This window comes from Gekko japonicus, unplaced genomic scaffold, assembly GCF_001447785.1.
Source record: "Gekko japonicus isolate JY-2015 unplaced genomic scaffold, Gekko_japonicus_V1.1 scaffold69, whole genome shotgun sequence".
Lineage (NCBI taxonomy): Eukaryota > Metazoa > Chordata > Lepidosauria > Squamata > Gekkonidae > Gekko > Gekko japonicus.
The window spans coordinates 2,032,199-2,055,947 of record NW_015175972.1 but is presented as its reverse complement, the minus strand read 5'-3'; the positions used below and the strand labels follow the sequence as shown (position 1 = coordinate 2,055,947).

Genomic DNA, 23,749 nt, shown 5'->3' with positions numbered 1-23,749 from the left:
GTCTTAAACCAGGCAAAGCAGGCATAAGGAAGACTATCAGTTCCACCCACATATAACAACCCCGTCTGCTGACAGAGTCATGAGATTAATGAGAGATTTCAATCCATACATATTTTCTCGTGCTGTAATGTTTTGTTGTTTTTCTGTCCTGGCCCCAACCTGGTGGAACTCTCTGCCAAATTCCATCAGGGCCCTGTGAGATCATATGCAATTCCGCAGGGCCGGCAAGGCAGAGATGTTCCACCAGGCTGAGGACAGTGAACGCTTCCATCTTGGCTGGCACCCTCCCTCCCCATGCCCTCCTCTTCCCTGTCCATGAAGTAGCCGGCAGTGGGAGTTGGAACTGGTGACTGGTTATTCGCCATCTGATTGTCTTTAATGCTGTACTAATGTTTTAACTGATTCTATCTTGTTCTGTCTGTGGCTGTTCATTGTCCAGAGCCCTGCAGTAACAGGGGTGGGGCGTGTCATAAATATAATAAATAATAAGAAGAATCTGAAGTGGTGTAATTTACTCTTCTCAGTCAGGATAACATTAAACATAGTACTAGACTTTTATCATGGCTCCCAACTGTGCTTTGGGGAAACACTGCGGATTGGTGTGAATTAAACATGCAGTCAAACTTAAATTAATGTGCAGAAGGCAAAAAAAAAACCCAACCCCATAGGATGCATTTGGGGTAGGGGAGTGCCTTCTGGTTCTGCAGAGAAAATGAAGCTATGGCTGGGGCACCCACACTTATAATGCTTGTGATAAATAACTGTTAAAAATGTAATGCTCATTTTGGAAAGCTAGGAGGAATTAGACTCAGAAAATAGATAATATTTCATAACACTCTTAAATGTTTGACCAGCAAGTTTTCCCTCTATGTGTCACAGGTATTTTGTCCTCTTTTTTCATGTAATGCTTAGATTCTAACTAAACTTCTGTAATGGGAATGATACGTGGAAGGCAATTTTGTTGTTGGAACAGGGCTTGAGCATAAACTAAAGACAACATAGAAATTATATCAGCCTATCGGATCAGAGACAGAGAGAGGCCCGTAGCATTATTGAGATGTAACCACTCAGCCACACAGACAACCATAGCTAGCACTCAAGAACTGCCTTGCTGAGGCATTGCACACTGCTCCGGCAGTGTTGGACATGGTGGGGGGGGGGTCTTGGCTCACTACACATTACTCTTTACACAGTGAGAAATGGAGAGGAAAAGACAGGTTGCTTACCTGTAACTGGTGATCTTCGAGTGGTCATCTGTGCATTCACACCCTTGGGAATACTCTGCGCCTGCGCTGACCTTCTCGGTACCGATAGCTAGCAAAAGGGATTTTCGCGCCTCTCCCAGGTCACGCGCCGGCTCCACTGCGCATGACCAAGGAGGGGCACGCAGATCCCGCCAGTTCCTTCTGACCGCCGCCCAACAGCCTTCAAAGAAACAAGATGAAGGGCCGAGAGCAGAGGGGAAGGAGGGCGGGTGGTGTGAATGCACAGATGACCACTCGAAGATCACCAGTTACAGGTACCCAAAGTCCATAAGGTTTCGGCTAGTCAGGGTCGAGATCCCACGCAAGAACCTCACCCGATCGGTTCGGATCTCGACATCGACCTTACTCAACAGACAAATCAGTCGCAATCTGATATGTCGAGCCGTCAATCCTCTCATGCCTCCCCAGAACGTGGAGTCGAGGATCGGCACCGACCAACTTCTCCTCCCCTGACTTGGGATGAGAGGCAATGGCATTATTTGTACGGGAATCGATACCCATACCCTTGGGCACTCCCGATACCACCCCCACCTGAATGGGATCGTCAGTCGGTGTCATCCCGCATTTCGCGCTTTCAAGATCGACCATCGGTATCGAAGCAGTCGATACCGACGCATCCACCAGACCCGGTTGTGCCCCCGATTAACACACCGGCACCGTCTCAACCTGAATTACTCGAATCATCTCCAGAACCATCCAATGTATCCTCCGATTCAGATGGCTTTTCTGAACATATCGAGGATGTAGATGCACAGCCCACCTCGCAAGATGTGGAAGCGGATTTACCTATTTCTCCATCAGAGGATGTTAAGTCTTATGGAGATTTTATTCAACGCATGGCATTAGATCTATCTATGACTCCTACTCTCGTTGCCAGTTTTGTGGATGATAACGTTTTTGACATTATGCACTCTAACACTTCGCCCTCCGTGGCTCTACCAATGACAAAAGTTCTCTTGCAAACTACCAAGGACTTTTGGACTCGTCCAGCCTCCATTAATGTCTCTAATAAGCGTCTGGATCACATGTACAAGGTCCAGGAATCAGGGGCTGAGTTTTTATACACACATCCTAAGCCCAATTCTTTGGTCGTTTCCTCGTCCACGAAAGGAAAAGCGAGCCACTCTACTCCATCAGACAAAGAAGGAAAAAAGTTGGATTCGGTTGGTAGAAAATTCTACACTGTCGGTGCAATGGGCATTAAAACGGCGAACTATGCCGCCTGCATGGGCCGTTATCAATTCAATTTATGGAAGCGTTTGAATGATTTCCTCCCGCACGTGCCCAAAGAGTGCCAACCTCAGATTAAAAGGATTCAGAATGAAGGGATGGTCTTGGCTAGACACCAAATTAGTGCTGCCAAGCATTCCCTGGAATCCGCTAGTAAGACTCTAGCAACCTCTGTAGCGTTACGCAGACATGCCTGGCTCCGCTCTTCATCATTGCCATATGACACCAGATCCTCGGTGGAAGACCTTCCCTTTGAAGGTTCTGGATTGTTTAGCTCCACCACTGACACGGTTCTGCAGGAAATGGATAAGAGTATCAAGACGTCCAAGAGTTTGGGGATCTCCCCCACGACCAAATACTCGAAATCCAAGCAGTGGCCTAGGCAACCTTGGTCGACCAGGCAACCGTACAACAAATCACCTACGGATCAATGGCAAAGACCTCCCTCTCAGTCACGGTCTTTTCCCCCGAAAAATAAGGGACAATCGTCCGGTGCCTATAAGTCGAAATTCCCTAAGAATCCCAAACAGGGACTTTGACTTCAACCTTACTGCTCAGACTCGCCTTGCACCCTTCCTGCACGCATGGCTCGCCATTTCTACGGACAAATGGGTGCACTCTATAATAAGAGATGGCTATCTCATAGAGTTTTCTCTGACTCCCAAAATCTCCCGTTTTATCAGAACCCCGGCGTCTCCTGCCCTGCTACAGGAGGTACAATCGCTGACACAAAAAAACGCTATAGAGAAAGTCCCGATGGCGGATTGTTGCCGCGGGATTTATTCCAAATATTTCACGGTCCCCAAGAAGGACGGAGGACTTCGTCCAATCATGGACCTTCGTTTTCTCAATCGGTTCATCATTTACAGAAAGTTTCGCATGACCACGTTGCAAAGCATTTTACCACTCCTGTCTCCAGGGACTTGGATGGTCACTTTAGATCTCAAAGACGCTTATTTTCACGTCTCCATCCATCCTCGTCACAGAAAGTTCCTCAGATTCGCAGTCGGGGAGGACCATTACCAATTCAAAGCCCTTCCATTCGGGCTCTCTACCGCCCCCAGGGTTTTTACGAAGGTAATGGTGGTTGTCGTCGCTCATCTTCGCCTTCAGGGCATTCAGATCTTTCCGTATATAGACGACTGGTTGATGGTGGCAGATTCAAGAGAATGTCTCCTTCAGCACATCACCATCACATTGTCGGTCCTATCCTCCCTTGGAATTCTGGTGAATTTACAGAAATCCATGCTGCAACCTGCAACTCGCGTGCAGTTCATAGGAGCTGTCATAGACTCCCTAGCCACTCGGGCGTACCTTCCTCGCCAACGGGCAGATACCATTCGTCTGGAAATTCAACGTTTGTTCCAGTCCAACGTGACATCAGCGGTCCACATTCAGCGGATCTTGGGTCTCATGGCAGCCACCACTTCCGTGATCGAATATGCACGCCTTCGCATGCGCCCGTTGCAGCTGTGGTTTCTAAAGAAATTTCGCCCTTCCATCCATCCTCCGAGCCTTCAACTGGTAGTGCCTCCGCAGGTCCTCGTCTCCCTGCAGTGGTGGCTCGTGGACACCAATCTGTTGGCGGGTGCACCGTTCCAACCGATCGTTCCCGTAATGTCCATCACCACAGATGCCTCCCTGTGGGGTTGGGGTGCTCATACAGACGACACTTGTGTGGGTGCTCCATGGCAACCCCTTTGGAAGAGTCATCATATCAACTATCTGGAACTGCTGGCCGTAAAATTTGCCCTCAGATCCTTACTCAGACAGGTTGTAGGAAAAGCTGTGTTGATTTTTACGGACAACACAACTGCGATGGCTTATATCAATCGCCAGGGCGGGACCGTGTCCAGGTCCCTTTGCAGGCTAGCTATGGACATATGGGAAGAGTGCCTTCATTGGAACATCACTCTCCAAGCTGCCCATCTGCCAGGAACTTTGAACCAACAAGCGGATTTCCTGAGCAGAGGGGGAGCATCGGACCACGAATGGGAGTTGAACTCAAAGTATCTCCTTCCTCTTTTTCAACATCTGGGACATCCCCACATCGATGTTTTTGCAACTCGATTGAACAAGAAGTGTCCCAGGTTTTGCTCCAGAGCGGGGTTGGACCCTCTGTCAATGGGGGACGGTCTGTTGATGTCGTGGGCTCACGACTTTCTATACCTATTTCCTCCGATTCCGCTGCTCCACAGGGTGCTTGTGAAAATACAACAGGACAAGCCCCATTGTCTCCTGGTAGCCCCCTGGTGGCCTCGGCAGGTGTGGTTTCCGACACTGCTGCGGTTAGCCAAGGGATCCTTCGTACACTTCCCGCAGGAGTTGGATCTCCTCCAAGCTCAGGAAGGCCAGGTCCTTCACTACGATCCTCTGAGTCTCAAGTTGACTCTATGGGAAATACGCTTTCAGTGATGGATGACCGTATCAATGAGGTCCTGTTGAATTGTCGTAAACTGTCTACTAGGACGTCTTACGCAAAGAAGTGGGATTTATTCCTACAGTACTTGAGTTCTTCCAATTTACCTCCTCCGCCAGTGGATTTGAGGTCTATTTTTGCGTTTATTTTGTCCAGAATGGACTTGGGACTCAGTTTTTCTTCAGTTAAGGTGTATTTAGCTGCGGTGTCAGCTTTTCATCCATCTATTGATGGGTTTTCAGTTTTCTCGCATCCTCAGACGAAACAGTTTTGTAAAGGTCTTATTCGCCTGTACCCTCCCCGTCGTTCTCCGACTCCGGCCTGGGATTTGGCTTTAGTTTTGCGGTTTTTGATGGGAAAACCCTTCGAACCACTGGCCACTTGCTCTCTAAAGTTGTTATCGCTCAAGACTGCGTTTCTGGTGGCCATTACTTCTGCTCGTCGAGTCAGTGAGTTGTCTGCTTTAAGGTGTGATCCACCATACTTGATTTTTTCCCCTCATGGGGTGTCGTTGTCTTTGGACATCTCCTTCTTACCGAAAGTCGTTTCGGAGTTTCATCTACGTTCAGATATAGTTTTGCCGTCATTTTTCCCGTCTCCTGCCAATGAAGAGGAACGGAAATTGCACTCTCTGGATGTTAAGAGGGCGTTGCTGTTCTATTTGGGCAGGACCAAGTCTTTTCGTCAGTCTCCAGCCTTGTTTGTTGCTCACAGTATGCCCTCCCTAGGGAAGAAGATCTCTTCCCAGACGCTGTCCAGGTGGATTGTGGAAGTAATCAAGCTATGTTACGCTTTGGCTAAGAGACCTCTTCCAGGTCAACTTCGCGCCCACTCTACAAGGGCGGTGGCGGCTTCCACAGCTTTCCTGAGAGGGATGCCATTGGAGGACATCTGCAACGCTGCGACTTGGGCTACTCCGCTCACCTTCGTGAAGCATTATGCCCTTGATGTCCGGTCTACTCGTCGTGTGGCGTTGGGTCGGTCTATTTTGCAGACGGCGCAGGTGTAGGGCCTCGGCCCCTCCTCCAGGTAAGAGTTATTGCTTGCTATTCTCCCAAGGGTGTGATGCACAGAGACCACGAAGAAGATAGACAGGTTGCTTACCTGTAACTGGTGATCTTCGAGTGGTCATCTGTGCATTCACACCACCCGCCCTCCTTCCCCTCTGCTCTCGGCCCTTCATCTTGTTTCTTTGAAGGCTGTTGGGCGGCGGTCAGAAGGAACTGGCGGGATCTGCGTGCCCCTCCTTGGTCATGCGCAGTGGAGCCGGCGCGTGACCTGGGAGAGGCGCGAAAATCCCTTTTGCTAGCTATCGGTACCGAGAAGGTCAGCGCAGGCGCAGAGTATTCCCAAGGGTGTGATGCACAGAGACCACGAAGAAGATCAACTTGTTAGGGAGCACTACCTTCAGTTTCCAAACTTTTGGAATTTTCAGACAGTACACACTATAAATGCAAACAGCTCCACTGTACTTTCTATGTTAATACATTAGAACAGGAAATTTCTAGAGAGAAAAAAGTCTCTTTTCCAAGGGCATCCTGGAGGCAAGAATGGGAAGAGGCAGCAATATACACAGCCATACGAGCCACACAAATTTCAGCTAAACATACTATTATTTGAAGGACTTAATTCTCTGGACACTCAGAAGTATCATCTCTCAAAGCAAGAGGCACTTTCCGCAGGCTATAGTCAAACTCAGCTCTAGGGTAAGACAAGGGAACAACAAATCTTGGTGTGAAGATTTTAAAGCACTTCTAATTTTGTTTTATTGTAAGTACACAAACCAGAGAAACATTTAGGGAGGAAAGGCAGGTGTTTATATTTTTAGAAGATTCCACAGTACAAGCAAGTGGCAAGTTACTAGCATTCTACAAAATAAACTATGAATATAGAGGAATCAGAACGGAACAGCAGGTTTGCTAGGTTCCTGACATGTTTCTCCCCCAGCCACCCAATACCCAATACACACAGCTCCCCTGCTATCTGTGTCCAGGGCAATTATTTAGTTCTGGAGTAGACAGGAAAGTGGGCTACAGGAGAAACAGATTTTTTGCTTCAATAAGATGTTTATAAATTATTGGAATAAGAGGGGGAGAAAGTGTAAGATCCCATGGAACAAGGCGACACTCACGCTGTCACATCAAAGCCTGAAGCTGTTGATTTTCGTGCTGAAGTAGTGATTATGTACCAAAGTGATTATGTATACACACGTAGTTAGCACTTCTTCTGAGTGTGGCTTAAAGCCAGCAACCTTCTCATACACAAATTTCAACAGCCCTTAATAGACAACCTTGTTAAAGTAATGGGAGGCCATCTTCTCTAAGCTTCAGGAAAAGATTATTTGTTCTTCACTGGTTTTTGAAATACAGTTCTCGTTTGTCGATTTTTGCTGTGAAAAATTCAGACCAACATAAAAAAAGTTTTAGAACAATAACTAAAAGTATACAATGCCTAAAAACTTCAACTGCTCTAAAACAGCATCTTGAAAATCTTAAAATGTCAGCCAGGGCACTTTGCCACCTGAAGATCCTATGTGCCAACCCTTGAGGGGTTTTTTGTTCCGTGGTGGGAAGAGACCATGTTCTGTATTATATGTACAATAGTCCATCTTTTCCTTAACTAATGAATGGCCAAAGAAGTCTATAAAAGCATATATTGAAAACAGGTACAGCACAAACAGTTACAATAAATAGATGATTAAACAGCTCAGCAAATTCAACACACACTCACACACAGCCCAAACAACCATGTAGCAAATTATTAGTTTTCAGTCAAGCCCCCATTAAAAAGATACTGCTTTGCAGTGCATTTGAAAACAAGCCAAAGTGTGCACCCTCTGACCTTCTCTGGGAGGCCAGTCCACAAAGACAGCACCACTGATATTAAAACTCATGACTGAGCAGCAACTGATATAACAGACTCAGGAACGAGAACAACCAGGATTGACTGCCAGGAGGACTGCAGTAAGCACACAGGTTTTAACCTGAAAGACCATCTGTCCCCCTATCAACCCATGTGCCAATGACAATAATCAATTCTTTCTCTCAGCACTTTCCCCCAGTATAGCATATTCTGCCTGCTGTCCAGTCCTGGGTTTCTTCAGCTGCTGCTCTAGTATCATGGAACTAGAGGCAGTTTGCAAAGCTCCAGTTCGGAGGACCTTTCTAGAAGATCTGCGAAACAGTCCTCTTTCCGAAGTCCATTTCATGAGAAAGCTTTTGCTAGGTAGAGATCAGATTGTTTTTCAGGAAATTAATGGCATTCAGTTTCTTTCTTTTTTTAATGCTGTTTTTTACTATGGTTTTCTGACATTGGCATGACTGTAAGCCTGCACTGGCTATCAGGAAAGTGGTATATAAAATATTTTGTACAAACAAAAGGTTTTCAAGGTACATTAGAATACCCACTCTAGAATACCCAAGGCAAGCATCAAGGTGGACCGATCCTCCTCAGATCCAGGTAGGGTTGCCACCACCCCCCAGTTTGCCAGGGGTCCCCCATTTTTGGGGGGGGTTCTACCCGCCCCAACGCCCACAGCCACCCCTCTCCCTTCTCTCTTGAAAGAGAGGGGGTGGCTGCCTTTAAGTTCATGGAACCTGCATTTCCTCCCAAGCCCGATCTCTGCTTGAGATCAGGCTTGCAGGGAAATGTCAGCTCCAGCACTTAAAAGGGAAATGCCGGCTCTTTGCTCTTAAAGGGGAAACGCCGGCTCTGTGTACTCAAAAGGGAAACGCCGGCTCCTTTAAGTGCAGGAAACTGGCGTTTCTGGAGATCGGGCGTGTGGGCGGGGGGGCGGCGGACGTCCCCAATGTGACGTCATCACGTCAGTGATGCCCCGCCCCCTCCAGGAACGCCCCCAAAGTCCCCCGCTGGGGGCGGAAGATGGACTTGGCAACCCTAGATCCAGGGCAAGTGGTTCTCCACCCAAGCATCAAAGCCATTTTCAGGAATATCTGCAAACTGCAAACCTGTTTCTTTAGTGGGCACATTACACCATCCAGAACAGGCTACAACCCCTACCAATGAGCCAAATTATACATCAGTCACTTGTTAAAATGGGAAAGGCAGTGTATAAAATAAATAAATCTAATACATACTTATTGCATGTGAAAACCACTAAAAGCCAGGTCCATGAGGTGGCACTACATGTAGTGGGATAGGAAGTTGGGGACATATAGCACTGGTGTTAATTATAGGGCTATCTCATGGAAGGCTCAAAAAAGAATTAAATGCTGCCATATGGAAGTGATTTTTCAAGTACCATTAGAATCAGTCCTTATGAGTTATATGAAAAAGTGGGGGTGGGGAAGAAAATGTGCAAGTTGCTTACATCCAGAATTCTTTACCATAAAAGGAAATAACTGGGAAAGCATTACAATTATAACACTGGATTTTGCACAAGCCAGTGTAAGGACAACAAGATCAGTGTAAGAACAAACAAAATCACCACGGCACAAACCTACTGATATCTGACACAAGCAGCAGAATGTGGGAACTGCATTTCTGAGGTAACTCTGAGGGAATACAGTGACCTGAAGCTAAGCTAGCCCAGTCAAATGTTTTGTTTATGGAGCTTTGTTAATGGAGAAAAGTGCAGTCGGATGACATATAAGCACAGTGACTTGGTCCCTCCTCGGTTGACATTCTTTCCTATGTGAACAATGGCTTTATTATATCGATTCATAAGTTGCCTTACTTCAACTAAACCCATCACTTACTGTGACATCTTTGCCATTTAAATGGAAACAAAACAAAAATAGCCTGCTCTTGCCTTCTCTCCTGCTCCATTGCCATTTACCTTCTTTACCTTGAGCCTACCTCTCTCATGCAGACTGTGCTTGGTCTGTTGCCAGCTTTCTGCACAATTTCACATGATGTGACTACCAGGGTGTTGCCCCCTGCTGTCAATCCTGCCTTTAGCTCTGACATGAACCTAACCAATTTTATAAGCAGTCAATCCTTCATTTAGGATACAGGACAACCCAGAAAATATGGATTAAAGTGAAAAAGCACCATAAATCATAATGATAGTATCCTCTGTGTAAGTGTCTCCTCCCTTCATCTTTCTTGTGTCCTCACAGTATTTATAAGCTACAACATGATCGGAAGTTATGCTCTCAAACCACTGTTGTCATATGTATTTTGCTTCTTAGCCACTACACTGTCATTTCTGTACTGCTTGTAGAGTAGCCGTGTGTCATCAAGTCTGTTTATATAAACTGGGGCTGCTTTATGCAGTTTACTTCAATAGCTGTCATTATAATGTTATGTGGGAATTACCATGACAGACTTACTTCCAGTCTGGTAAAATGTAGTGAATTCTGGAATCGTCTGCAGTTTTAAAGAACTCAAACCTCCACATAGGACTGGCTGTATTGTTGGGGGAAAATACGACAATGTGGGTAAGGATCAGCAATATGGCATGCCTGTCCTGGTTCTGAGCCACATCCAGTTGATCAGTGACTTCGGTACACTAAGAGTCCTGACCTTTGCACATCCTGAAACTGCAAGCAAGTCTTAAGATACTGTGCAAGCATTTTAGGCATTCTGTCTAAGTATCTGTTTTTCCCTGTTTCTGTACATGCAAGCCAACAGCCTCACCTCACGGTGGGGGTGGGGGCAGAGTGTGTATAAAATAAAGTCTTTTGCCCCTTTGGGGCAGACAGATTCCTCTACTCTCAAGAGATTGTGTCTCGTGTGAGTCCTTCACGACAAGGCTCCTTCAGTTTGCCTTTCTTGAAAGTGCTGTGGAATCCTGAAAAACTGTGGCCTGTTTCACACTTTTACCCGTCTGTGGGAGCCACTTCCCAGTGGTTACAATCCACACCACTCCCATGAACAACTGTAAAGGGAAACTACACAGGATGAGTGAAAGCCAATACTCAGGGGTCATTTCGTAGAAAAAGAGCTAGGGGGAGTCATTAGCATAACTCATTAGCATATGCCACACCCCCTGACATCACCGGAATGGTGTCCTCCCCACAGCCGGCGGCGACCTCCAGCGGGCACCAGCAGGGAGCTCCAGGCCCCGCCCTCCCGCACCTCATCCGGGGGGATGGCGTCCCCCCACGTTCCCCCCCCCCAAATGACCCCTGCCAATACTGCTTTTCCATACAAGGCTGGAAGGAACTAAATTTAATCTGACTTAGCTATCCAATTCCTATTTACAGATGTTACTTTATGGAATAGTGTGGGTGTGAACCATAAGAAACCTGCTCCCATTGTCACCCATGCCAAACATTCAGGCAATAGAGTCATAGATGCAAATAACATCTGATAAAACCAGCATAAGTACCATCCCCCCCTGCAGGTTCATTTTAGTTATGCTGCTGGTCGCTGTTTCATGTATTTTTCAAATAATTTCAGCTGAAATTCTTCCTAAGTACCATTCCCATCTTGTGCTAAGAACAAATACATTATAAGGTTCAAGCACTTCTTGGTTCAACACACAAGCTCCAAGTGTGTCTCTGAGCTACAACGACTGAAAGGGAAGCAAATACTTCTGTTGCTATTTGCATAGAAGCTCCTTGTAATTTGATGTAATGCACTGTACATCAGTCAACACAGTACTTAAAGTCTGAGCATGCATACACACAGAGGCAACAACAGGCAAGCAGCAATGACATCTAGCGCATTTTATTTACCCTAATATAAATGTTCTTTGAGTTCATCAAATTACCAATCAATTTCACCCGTCTTTGAAAGCAGGTGCACCGAGGTATATTAACTGCTAAACTTTACAGGCTTTTAGTGAAACAGCCATTAATGGGGAAATCAAGCAGAGAGCTCTGAAAGCCGAGCCAATGGCAGAACACAGCAGTCTTTCCCAGCAGATATGGGAAGTGAGTGGGGAATAATTAAAAAAAAACAGCTTCCCAATACAGCTGTTCCTTGTGAGACCAATGTGCGATGGATTATCGTGCATAGCAATAGAAAGATATTGGTGGAAACAAAATGGTGAAAGCAATACTGGGGAACAGAGAAAGAGACCAATTTTTGCAGAGCTATGAATAGGTTTTTTAAAAAAAGAAGAATCAGATAATATAGATTTATCAAAGCCTATGAATTCCAATAGCAAGGAAGTTAGGTCAGTCATTTTTCTCTGTCAACCCAGTCAGTGAAAGTACAGGATTTCCTTCAGTTCAAAGAACAGGAGTGTTCTTTCTTTACTGTTGTTGGCTTTTAATGGTCAACCCTGTCAGAAAAAGAAGTGGGTGTTTAAGAACCAAAACAAACTCAAATACAGGTTATTTATAGAATCCCAAGAGCACCAGTCAGAGAGTGATTTCAGCAAAAGATCAGCTTTATTCAGCAACTCGTAACTCAACTCCAAACAGATCAACATGAATAGCCAGAACAGCTTTAGCATTGAAGCTGTTCCACTTTTAAACTCTCCCGGCTAATGTAGCCACGCCTACTATACAAATACCAACCTATGAGGTTGCGGGGATAAAGTCCAATCACAATAGTTCCCGCTCTTGGAACTGGCTGTTGGTGATTGGTCGGCTATTCCTGGGCTACCAATTACAATTGAAGGATTAGGATCCTAGCCCAGGATGAAAGCTTCACATGGTGTTTCAATGAGTGAGTTCACATACATACATTGTCAGATTGAATACACCACAATTGCTGAAGTCATGAAGATTCTGTTCAAGATAATTTATCCTCACACTACAAAATATGGTATAAGGTTGTGGCTCTCAACCTTTAATCCACTGCCATCCACAAAGCATGCAACATTAATGTTGAATGCACCCTGAGCAACCAGTAAAAGAGTGGACTTAAAAACAGCACTCCACACAAGGCAAGTTTACTTACATAAGTTTATTTGCAGCATATGTGCAAGATATAGAGATTTCAATCATACATTCAATGATTTTTGGGCTTATGGCCGTCAGTCAACTTCTTCGTGTTAGGTTTGATTCCTATTCGCTGTGTCCAGGTCTCATGAAAGAACAAAGAATTTTCTACTTTGTATCGAGAATCCTGGATTTACACTCTGTGAAGGTTCAGGGGTTAAGCCCAAGTTTATGTCTCAAGTAGCCTGGATAAAAGAGTTAGGCTCCCTTCTGCATTTCCTTATTCCAAGAGTTTGGGGCAATAAACCATTTGTAAACTAATTAAAGTATCCTATGAGGGAAAAGAGAGAGCTTTTTTCTTTTTTAAAAAAAAACCACTTTTTATTAAAACCAACTTAAAGGAAACAAAATAGCATGCAAATATTCAAGACCTTCAAAGCTCATCATTAGGTTGGTTGTTAAAAACCAAACAAACTTGTTTCAGGTCACGGACTGAGGATCCTTTGTCTGTATCCTGTGTAGAATGCCCTACAGACTTAATAGGCCACCAGTGAAGCTGTTTTGATAGTGCCAAGGAATAGAAAATCTTGAACAATTTCAATTTCTTGATCATCAACCTTCAAATTGTGTAATTCCTCAGTAGTCTTGATGTTCAACTGTAATCCTGCTTTGGCACTTTCTGCTTTAACTTTCAGTAGCAGTCATTTCAAATCTTTACTACTTTCTGCCAGTAATGTGATGTCATCTGCATATCTCAAATTGTTAATGTTCCTTCCACTAATTTTCACTCCACCTTTATATAAATCTAATTCAACTTTCCTTATGATATATTCTGCATATAGATTGAACAGATAAGGAGATAAAACACATCGTTGTCTGGCACCTTTGCCAATTGGAAACCATTCTTTCCCCCAAAAATTCTGTCATAACAGTAGCCTCTTGTCCAGAGTTATACCCTGCACATCAAAACAATCAGATGTGGTAGCACATCCATTTCTTTGAAAACCATCAACAGTTTTTCATGATCTACACAGCCAAAAGCCTTGCTATAATCTATGAAACACAAGCTGATTTTATTCTGAAGTTCTCTCGTGTGCTCCAGTAACCAACACAAATTTGCAATATGATCTTTAGTGACTCTCTTATAAATCCAGCTTGAACTTCTGGCATTTCTCTTTCATATATAATAACAGACATCATTGTAAGATTTGGAGCACCTCTTTCCTTGCTTAGGAAATTAATGCAATGATCTTACAGTTGCTGCAGTCTGTGAGAACCACACCCCCTCCTCCAGCTGAGACCCCCTCGGATAATAGGTCCCCCCTCTTATTTTGGACTTAGTTGTTTTAATAGGCACCCCCTTTTATAGCCTAAGTGCCACAAGAATCTGAAACTCAGGAAGTCTCATAAAGGCACTTGGACACAGCCATGACATTGGAAAATCCCAGGAAAGAAGAGGGAGGATGTGCTAGAATTAGAAACTGATTGTGCAATCTCCCTCAGCTCAGTGGAATATCGTTCTCAATAACAAAAGGATTTTCAGTACTAGGGACATCACCCAATATCCCGACATACCTCAGAGGTGTCTGCCCAGCCCAAGGAAGTTGCTATTTCATTAATCAATGCCTAGCTCCTCCTTTTCCTTTTTTTTAAACTCGATAAAGCAGGGCACTCAAGTCATTTATTTGCCATCCATCCTGTTTCAGGAGCTATCTTTGTGTGCATGCACACAAAAGCTTATACTCAGAATTATTAACCTTTGTTGGTCTTAAAGGTGCCACTGGACTCAGACTTTGTTCTATTGCTTCAGACCAACACGGCTACCCACCAGAATCTAATTAAAGTATGTTAATCTTGTTGCCTCACCCAGGCTCTTTGCGCCCATTCAGATTTAGCTCACAATAGGCTACTCAAGGTGTTTTCCCCACTTTTTCCTGCCAAGTTTGACAGCAGCTAATTTTAAACTAGTCAGTGAGATTCAAACTTTTTATCTTGACCCAATCCAAAGGCAGTACGGCCAAACCCCACCTACCCTAGGGATCTTCTGACTATACAAGAAGGACCCCAGTCACTAGCAAATTGTTCCTCAGGTCCCCAGTCCAGATCTCTGCTGGTCAGAACTCGAGTTTCCTTCTGAGAACCCCTGCTACACTCTGCAGACATTTTCTCCACCCTTTTCAACTTTTTCAGCTGCTCCTTGGACCAACATCCGGACCTCTCCAGACCCCAAGCCCCAGATTTAAGGTTGCATGTTCTTCCCTAAAACTTCCCAGTTTCCTCCCTTCTACCTTTTATAAATATGTCCTCTTGTTGATCTGTGTGCGCGCGTGCATGTGTGACTGCTTAGGGAAGCAGTTCTCAAGTGCCTAGTGTAGTTTCTTTATATTTTTACACTTTTAATTTTATTTAGTATACAAATAAATATTGTAAGCAATTGTTTGTGTTTACAATCACTCTCTCACTCTCTTTCTTCATAATTTTGGGGTATCCCTATGGAGATGCACACAGACTTACAAGGCTTGCGTTATTCCTTTCTGGAACCCTTTTAAAGCTAATTTCCCCTTGTTTGGGTCCAGTGTGGGCAATGTCTCTTTTTTTCAGAATTGAATTGTAGGTTGATTATTTCCAGCCTGTGGGCCATTATTTTGTTTTCCACATTGGCATATTCTTTTTAAGAGATGGGCTTTATTTCTGTGGGTTGAAATAGATCTATTGATAGTCCATCTACTCCTGCTATGAGTGCAGCTTTTGCTTCACTTCCTAAAATTGTAGGTTCGTCTTCAAAAGGTTCTTCCTGGAAGGAATCTTTCATCCTTTCATTTCTTCTGTATAGTTCTTCAGTATATTGTTCCCATCTTTTCTTTATTTTGTCCTGTTCAGTTAATGTTTCTCTATGTTTATCCTTCAGCATCCCTAACTGTAGTTTAAATTTCTCTTTATCTTCCTTTCCCCCCCTCTTCTATTTCTTTACATTGGTTATTTAAATAGTTTTCTATGTGCAAGTGGCTGGAACACTGCATTTAGACTTCTGAATCTATTTCTGTCACCTTCCCCTTTTGCTTCTAGTCTATCCTTAGCAATGTTAGGGGTTTCATCAGTCATCCATCAAGCCTCTACACTTCTTTTGGCTACATGAAAAGTCGTTGCACATCCCTCCTTGATAATATCTGTGGTTTCAACTCATAGTCCAGGAATTGATTATGGTACTGACCATGAATTTTTAACATAAAAAATTAAAACAAAGATGAAGAAAAAAACAAAAAATTAATAGTGCCAATATATAGTCTAAACAACATCCCTGAAGAATTTGAAGATCATGTAAAGAATAAATTTGCATTACTAAGTTCAAGTGAATGGGAACCAGGAGAACTATGGGTTGAAGCAAGATAGTCCTACTCCCCAGTTACCCTTTATACATCAAAATACAACAGTTTAAGTCATGCAAGAAGTAGCTGCCACTAGAAAGTATAGTTACACCTATTGTGTTGAGCCAAAATGTATAGTTTGTTAAGATTACTAAGAGATGCTAAGAAAGACCTTCCCAACATAGGGTCATCTAGTCCAACCCCCTGCACAATGCAGGAAATTCACAAATACCTCCCCCTCCACACCTGCAGTGACCTCTGTTCCACATCCAGAAGATGACAAAAAACATGTTTTCTTCTCTCTCCCCACCGTAATAAAGTGAAAGATGTTAAATATGGGGGGGCTGTGATCAAACAACCCTTGTTGAAGTAAACAAGGTGAAAGCTTGAAAGTGGGTAGGAAAGCAGAGGGCTGACAACTGAGTGTGTGCATGAAGCCTGAGAGCAAATTAGATTTGCTCTGAGAGAGTAGTGAAAAGAAAATTTTCGGGGGGGGGGGGTCAAGATGGGTAGCCATGTTAGTCTGTCTTTAGCAGTAGAAAAGAGCAAGAGTCCAGTAGCACCTTAAAGGCTAACAAAATTTGTGGCAGGGGATGAGCTTTCGTGAGTCACTGCTCACTGAAGTCATTGCTCACTGAACTCTACTGGGGACTAGCTTAGAACTATATGTTTGTATTATGTATGTTTTAATCTGTTAGCTACCTTGGTGGCCCTGATTACAGCGGAAAGGTAGGTTATAAATCTAAAACTACAAGTATGAAATAAAGATAATATATTGTGTCATTATTGAACTGTTTGTGTATATCCCTATCGGATAAGGAGTACAAGCTAAATTTCAAAGAAATCAGATAAAAATGGTGAAGTTACAAGACTTTAAAAATTGGAAGCATAACGGGGGTTTTTTCCTACTGATTTTTATTGATGGAAAATGGTTTCAATTTATCTATCTGAAAGCATAGCTGTTTTAGAAATTTCAAGTGTGCCATTGGGATGCATCTTTTAGTCTCTTATATATTTTTTATGTTATGATGTTTTTCAGTGCTCATGTTATTCAGTGGACATGGTGTTTATTGTATGTCAAACACGTTAATTGAATTCCACCCAATATAGCTCTCCCTGGAACTCCCAAGTCCTGCAGCCTCCTCCCAATTTCCTTTTTGATCATGTTTGTTAGTAAAAACATGGTCAGCCCACTGCTTTCACTCTTCAAATGACAGGTAGCTGTACTTTTCCAGCAGGCTTAAATTTGGTTGGCATTAGCTGATGATTGTGATGAAGGTATTCTGTTGATGTTGGATTTTGATTTTGTTCTGCTGGTTCTCTCTTTTTTTACCTGCTGGTTTTGTTTGATGATGACGGTTTTTATTTTGTATTTTTTGTATTGAAAGCTGTGATTTAAATTTTATAAAAATTGTCAGCCACTTTTGTTTTTTATATAAAAAAGCTGGATAGAGATTTTTTCAAATGAACAAACAGAGCATTTGGAATAGACAATAAAAGTTTTGTGAGCTGAGCTGACAAGTTTGGGACCTGCTATAAAGGATTACAGTTGAAGAATAATTTTAGGGTATAACACGTGGTGAATTATACCTTCCAGGCTCAAAAGGCAAGGTATATACTTTCAAAATAAATTTGAATTATGTGCAGACACAACATGGTAGACTTGTGTAAATTGATGAGAAGGTTCAGAACAAGACATCAGGCAAAGCTACTTATTTTTCATCTGACAAAATGACAGGGAGGGTAGCAAATTAGTTTGCATTTAGCAGATCTAAAAGAAGCAAGAAAAACAATCATTTTATATTGTTTGCTTTATGGAATATATTCTCAAGAAGTATGAGTGGGGGACCTTGAAAGATGATGCTCCAAGACAAACTGATACACAACACTATAATTGTGCAGCTTTTTAAAGAGACTCATTTTCATAAATAAAAAAATACAGTTCTCAATTATTGTTTCTGCATCACAAAATTTGAGCAAAAGGAAATGCATCCTTCCAATATTGTTTCGTGCTCTTTCCTAGCATGCAAAACTAACCCCAGTTAGAGCGCTAAGATAAATGGCCCATTACTCTTGTGCAATAAGAAACAGGCTTACCAACAACTGGGTATTGCCAAAATCTGACTCCCTGCCAGAAACTAGTGGAATAACTTGAGAATGGTTCTATGAGATATAGCGGGTGTGTCACCTCATTACTAGTGATGTAAAAGGATGCATATTAAAGAAATGTATATTACCTACCGAATCCAAAATGTTGCCTATGCTAAACAAAAGTTATAAAGCAAGTATGATTGGAATCCTGGAAATCCCCAGCACGTGGATGGTCTAGTGTAACAACCTGAATATTAGCCACCACACATTTGAGGCTGCCCAGCAATCTATTCTCCTTGAAGGTACACTAATAATGCCTGATCTTATATCAGTCAACATGAGCTTAAGTCAAACCCCCCAATGAGTGGGAAGCATCAGTTGAATCTGATCTTAGATAAACTCACAAGGCAGAACCCTTACCAATATCTGGCTCTGCACTCCTTAAGTCAAGTTGAATACTAATAGAAGGGATTTTGTCTGCAGAGATGTTGGCAAGTTCATCACAGGAGGCAAGTAAAAGACTCAGCTTCTGGATGGAGACAACCTGGATTCATTAGGCTGTTCATCATATGGAACAGCTCCACCAGACAGCACTTTGTAAGCACAATATTTTTTCAAAACTTTCTGCATAAAGAGTTATATTTCTCAGCCTGCTGTTATGTATATACTGGCAATGTTTTTAATAATTTTTTTTCATGGAGTTCTCTAGTGAAAAACACAAAAAGTAATTTAGCAACAGGAATTTTAAGAAAGAAAAACTGCCTATAGAAAATGCATTCTTAGATCATTTGTATATAATAAAATCTTTCATACATATGGAATCCTTCTGTTCTGACACCACCCAGCCCCATCTGCATTCTAGTCTTCCTTCACAAATGATGTCACACTCTTGCCTCTCCCACCTTTCAGTGATGTCACAATCTGTCTTCCCTCACCATCTTCACTTCCTAGACCTTTTCTGTGCACCTGGGAGTGGAGTTTTACAGGCACTACAACAGAGAGTGGGTTGTGTGTAATGTTCCCTCTAAGCTGTGGAGTCTTGTGAGCAAAAATTCAACTTTGTGAGCTACTGGCATTAAAGTTGTGAGCGAATGATTTGGCTGCTGCATAAATCAGTTTGCTTTGGAGCCATCCTTTCTGAGCGAACACAAAAATGTGTGAGCCGGAGGCTAAAAAACTGTGAGCTATCTCACACTAACTCAGCTTAGAGGGAACATTGGTTGTGTGGTTGTGTCCCAAATGGGAGAGAAAAGCCCCTGTAGCACATCTCATATCACCCCACCTAGGAAGGATGTTGCGTTCTTTATTCCACCTCAAAAGGTCATAACCATATCGACATTTTCTGCCTCTCATACCTTTTCCCAATTCCATCAATCATTCAGCTCACAGCAGTTGCTTTGTATCTCCTGACTAGCATCCCATGTCTATCCTTACCTAACTTCCCTCCTTCCAGCACCATTCTTCTCCTTGACCTTAAAGTATGTTGTTACCCTTTCCACACCATACTGCTATTTCTAAGACCCAGGGGTCATAGTAGATACCATAGTCTTGGAGGTCATGGGGAAGAAATCTATGATCTGGTCTGTAGAATACCAGGCCTTTACCAAACTCTAGATCTTCATTATTCATATCCCCTCTCATATCTTTGTTTGGCACACAAATGGCCATCTGGCTAGTCTCTTTGAATGAGGTAGGCTGGATATGCCAATCAAACTGGTAACAGCAGATGCTTTGCATGCATCAAATGAATCTGGGGCAGAAATGGGAACTTTGTAGTTTAGAAGACTTCTACTTTTCCATTATAAAACATGTCCACCATTGATAAAGAACCAAGGATACAATATATATGTAAAGACGAACCAAGCCAAAATGTAAACCTTTTTAAAAGTCTCTCCCTATTTGAAATTTTCTTGTTTCTATTTCCTCAATCAAATGGTCAAATAGAGCTTTTAAATGAGCATTTCTAAGTTTGTCTTCTTTGCCATTTATGTGATTAAATGTTTTGTCTTCTACCATCTCTCTAGCACTATTTTAGATTTTTTTTAAAAAAAAGTTTCCAAGATTGAAGAATATCCCCTTTGCCCCTTGATTCTGTAAGCTTGAGTCCTTTGGTGCCATCTGTAAGAATTTCAACAAGTAAGACATCAGGACGACCTCTTACAGAATGGTTCAAAAATAGGACAGTGTTACCATACAAGGAAAAATAACTAGTTTACTGGCTAATTTTAGTGACCAATGCAGTTCTTCACACCTTCTTTAGCCACAGCCACATTCACAAACCCATACAATACAATGCCTGGGAAAAGCTTTCTAAACCCAATTAATTGGCTTTTTAGGCAGCTCCACTCAGGTTCTTAATAGCCTACGAATCTTAGGGTTTTCCCCCCAGCAAAAAGAAGCTGCTTTTCATTTTCCTCTGTGCTGCTGATAGTAGTTTACAAAATATTTTGAAGGGTAATCCTAGTGCCTTACAAAACTGGCATAGCAGATAATTCTGACAACAAGAATCAGTATTTGCCTACATTCAGGTCCGACGTTAATCATTCTCAAGCATTTTCTATCTTAGTGGTCCCCCCAAACATGGGAGATGGTCAGCAAGTATTTAAAGTATAGGCTCTTCAAGGCTATTATGTTTTCCTAGACGGACTTGCATGGTTTCCCTGCTATGTCTCCTGATAAAGCTCAGCAGCAGTGGGTGTCCTCATGGCAGGTCTCCCCACAGTTTCCCTGCCCCGGTACAGCAGCAAGCAGCAGCATCCTCCCCCGGGCCACTGGAGCTTTTGCAATTAAAAAAAAAATGGCCCTAGAATAAAAATGGCCTCCCTTCCCTGGCTATTGGGTTGCCAGGCTTCAGGTGGAGGCTGGAGATCTCCTGTAATTACAAGTGATCTCCAGATTACAGAAATCAGTTATTTATTGAAAATATTTATTCAACTTCTGGAAAAAAATGGCTGCTTTGGAAGGTGGACTGCATGGCATTATACCCTAGCGAGGTCCCTCCCCACCCTAAACCCTGCTCTTCCAGGCTCCACTCTCAAATCTGAACCCAGCGTTGGTAACCCTACCTTGCAGAGATATAAGGGGAAAGGAATAAACAGAGTTGCACCATCCTTAGAAAACTATAACTGCCAGCGTCTTCCTGGCAACAACCTAACTGTCCCATCCTGAGCAAAGTGATATGTCCCCTCAGACCTCACTATTTGGATTGCCCCTTCCCCCCCCCAGCACAACACGTCTGTCTTTAGTGCCTGCATAAGGACTGAAATGCAGCACTTAAAAAAAAAAATTGCACCTGGGCATCAACATGGTGCCCAACTATTGAACTGTTGTTAATCATGCAACCTAGTGTCTAACGTCTATATTAACTGGATCACTTGAATAAGCAATAAGTACAGGCAATACAGCTACTTCATGCCTGACTGGCCAAACCATTACTTACAAAAATACTTTTTCATTCTTTTCCTGCCCTGTTCTCCAGAGACACAATAGCCATTTTGAAATACAAATGAAAATATTAAGAAGACACCCACAGTGTTTTACTACCTGCCCCAAATCAATGCGCTTCTCTGAGAAAATGTCTACAAGAATGCCAGTGAAAATGGAAAGATGTAGGGGCAGGGGTCATTTCGTAGAAAAAGAGGTGCAGGAGCTCATTAGCATAACCCATTAGCATAACTTATTTGCATATACCACACCCCCTGACATCACCGGAAGTGTGCCAGAGGGCAACACCCACCGCTCAGGCTCCACCCCAAAAATCTCCAGGTATTTCCCAACTCAGAGCTGGTGAGCCTACCCTCCTTTTGTTTTGTTCTAACTTTGGAGGGGGGGAGAGGGGGAGAGAGAGGCAGAGAGAGGGAGAGGGGTGGGAGAGAGAGAGAGAGAAAGAGAGAGAGAGAGAGAGAGAGAGAGAGAGAGAGAGAGAGAGAGAGAGAGAGAGAGAGAAAGAAAGAAAGAAAGAAAGAAAGAAAGAAAGAAAGAAAGAAAGAAAGACTATACCTTAAGGGCATCCAAGGAAGCTGACGGGCAGTAGGTTCAGGATAGGCAGTAGATTCGGGATGGACAAAAGGAAATGCTGCTTTACACAGAGTGATTAAATGTGGAATTTGCTGCCAAAGAATGTAGTGATGGCCACAGGAATAAACTGATTTAAAGGGGGATTAGATACATTCATGAAGGATGAGTCTATCAGCGACTACTAGCCATTCAAGTCCAATGGCACCTTTAAGACCAGAAAAGTTTTATTCAAGGTATAAGCTTTTGGTTAAACTTTATTGGTCTTGAAGGTGCCACTGGACTTGAATTTTGTTCTGTTGCTTCAGACCAACACACACCTGAATCTACTAGCTATGGTGACTGAGGGGAACCTCCACATTCGGAGGCAGGATGATGGACTGGGTGGACCACTGGTCTGATCCACCAGGACTCTTCTGATGTTCTTATCAGGGGAAAGCCTCGGCTTCTCTGCCCTGTTGTTGGCCCTCCAGAGGTACTGTTTGGCCACTGTGTGAGACAGGATGCCGGAGTAGATGGACTACAGTTTGTTTGCTTTAAAAAGTTTGGCTGATGCTGCAGGTCTGATGTCAAGTGTCCTGCCCTGTCTAAAGAGAGTGCCCTACTATTGGACACTTCAGCCAGTGGCATAGGGACCTCGCCATTCTGCACAAGTCAAGGCTCCTCTTGGGAAAATGTCCCATTCCACCTCTGATTGTGGCACCCCCAAGCGTGCCCCCTCAGAGGAAAATCTTACGTAAAGCAGTGGGACTGTCTTTGAGGTGAATGTACCTGAGAACTGAGGGTTTGGGACGCAGAGATGGAATTGTTTGGGAAGATTCTAACACACAAGACAGAGCAGCCCTTCGCATTATTTCCTGAGGCAGCCAGTGCTGCTCTCCAGCCTCAACCTCTCTTCTACAAGCATGGTGCCCTCCACAAGCACGCCTATCACCGCCCCCCAAGAAGACATGGGCTCCAGGGAGCACAGGTCCAAGAGCGCTCTGAGCACCCCAGTTCCAGCTTGGATTGTGTCCCCCACCACCACCTTCCAACCAGCTCTGTGCTGTTGTTCCACAAAGGGCCACGGAAAGCGCATGCCCAGCACATCTCCATACACTAGCCCAGGTGGCAACTGCATTCCCATGCCCCCCCACATCCGAAGAAGCCCCCCAAGGTAGCCAATAAAAACAATTCAAACCAAGATGCTTTCAATGGAAAGAAACATTGATTAATCCCACTGAAACGACCACCAACCACATAAAATCATCAAACCCAGCAAGGGGGGGGAAGCCTCCAGGGGGTGGCTGGAGATCTCCTGCTGTAACTCATCTACAGGTGACAGGGATCAGTCCCCCTGGAGAATGAAAGGTGGGATAAAAGGTACTACTCAGTAAACAGATGGGTATGGTCAGGGATAAAGGAAGGTTTTGCCTTTCGACCAACAGTGGGAACCATCCATTACTCTAGAGATCTCGGTTGAGGTATAACCAGAAAGAGAGGAAGATTTTGCACAGCACACATAAATTATGTGACATTTATTTATTTACCCCAGTTCACACACACACTGCAAGTCTAAAAAGAGAG

The 23,749-nt window shown here is 43.6% G+C and overlaps 1 long non-coding RNA gene across 1 annotated transcript in view; it reads right to left on the bottom strand.

Moving 5' to 3' along the window:
* LOC107122950 overlaps nucleotides 1-23,749 on the bottom strand; it is a 205,997-nt gene that overhangs the window by 163,382 nt on the left and 18,866 nt on the right. The window lies entirely within an intron of this gene.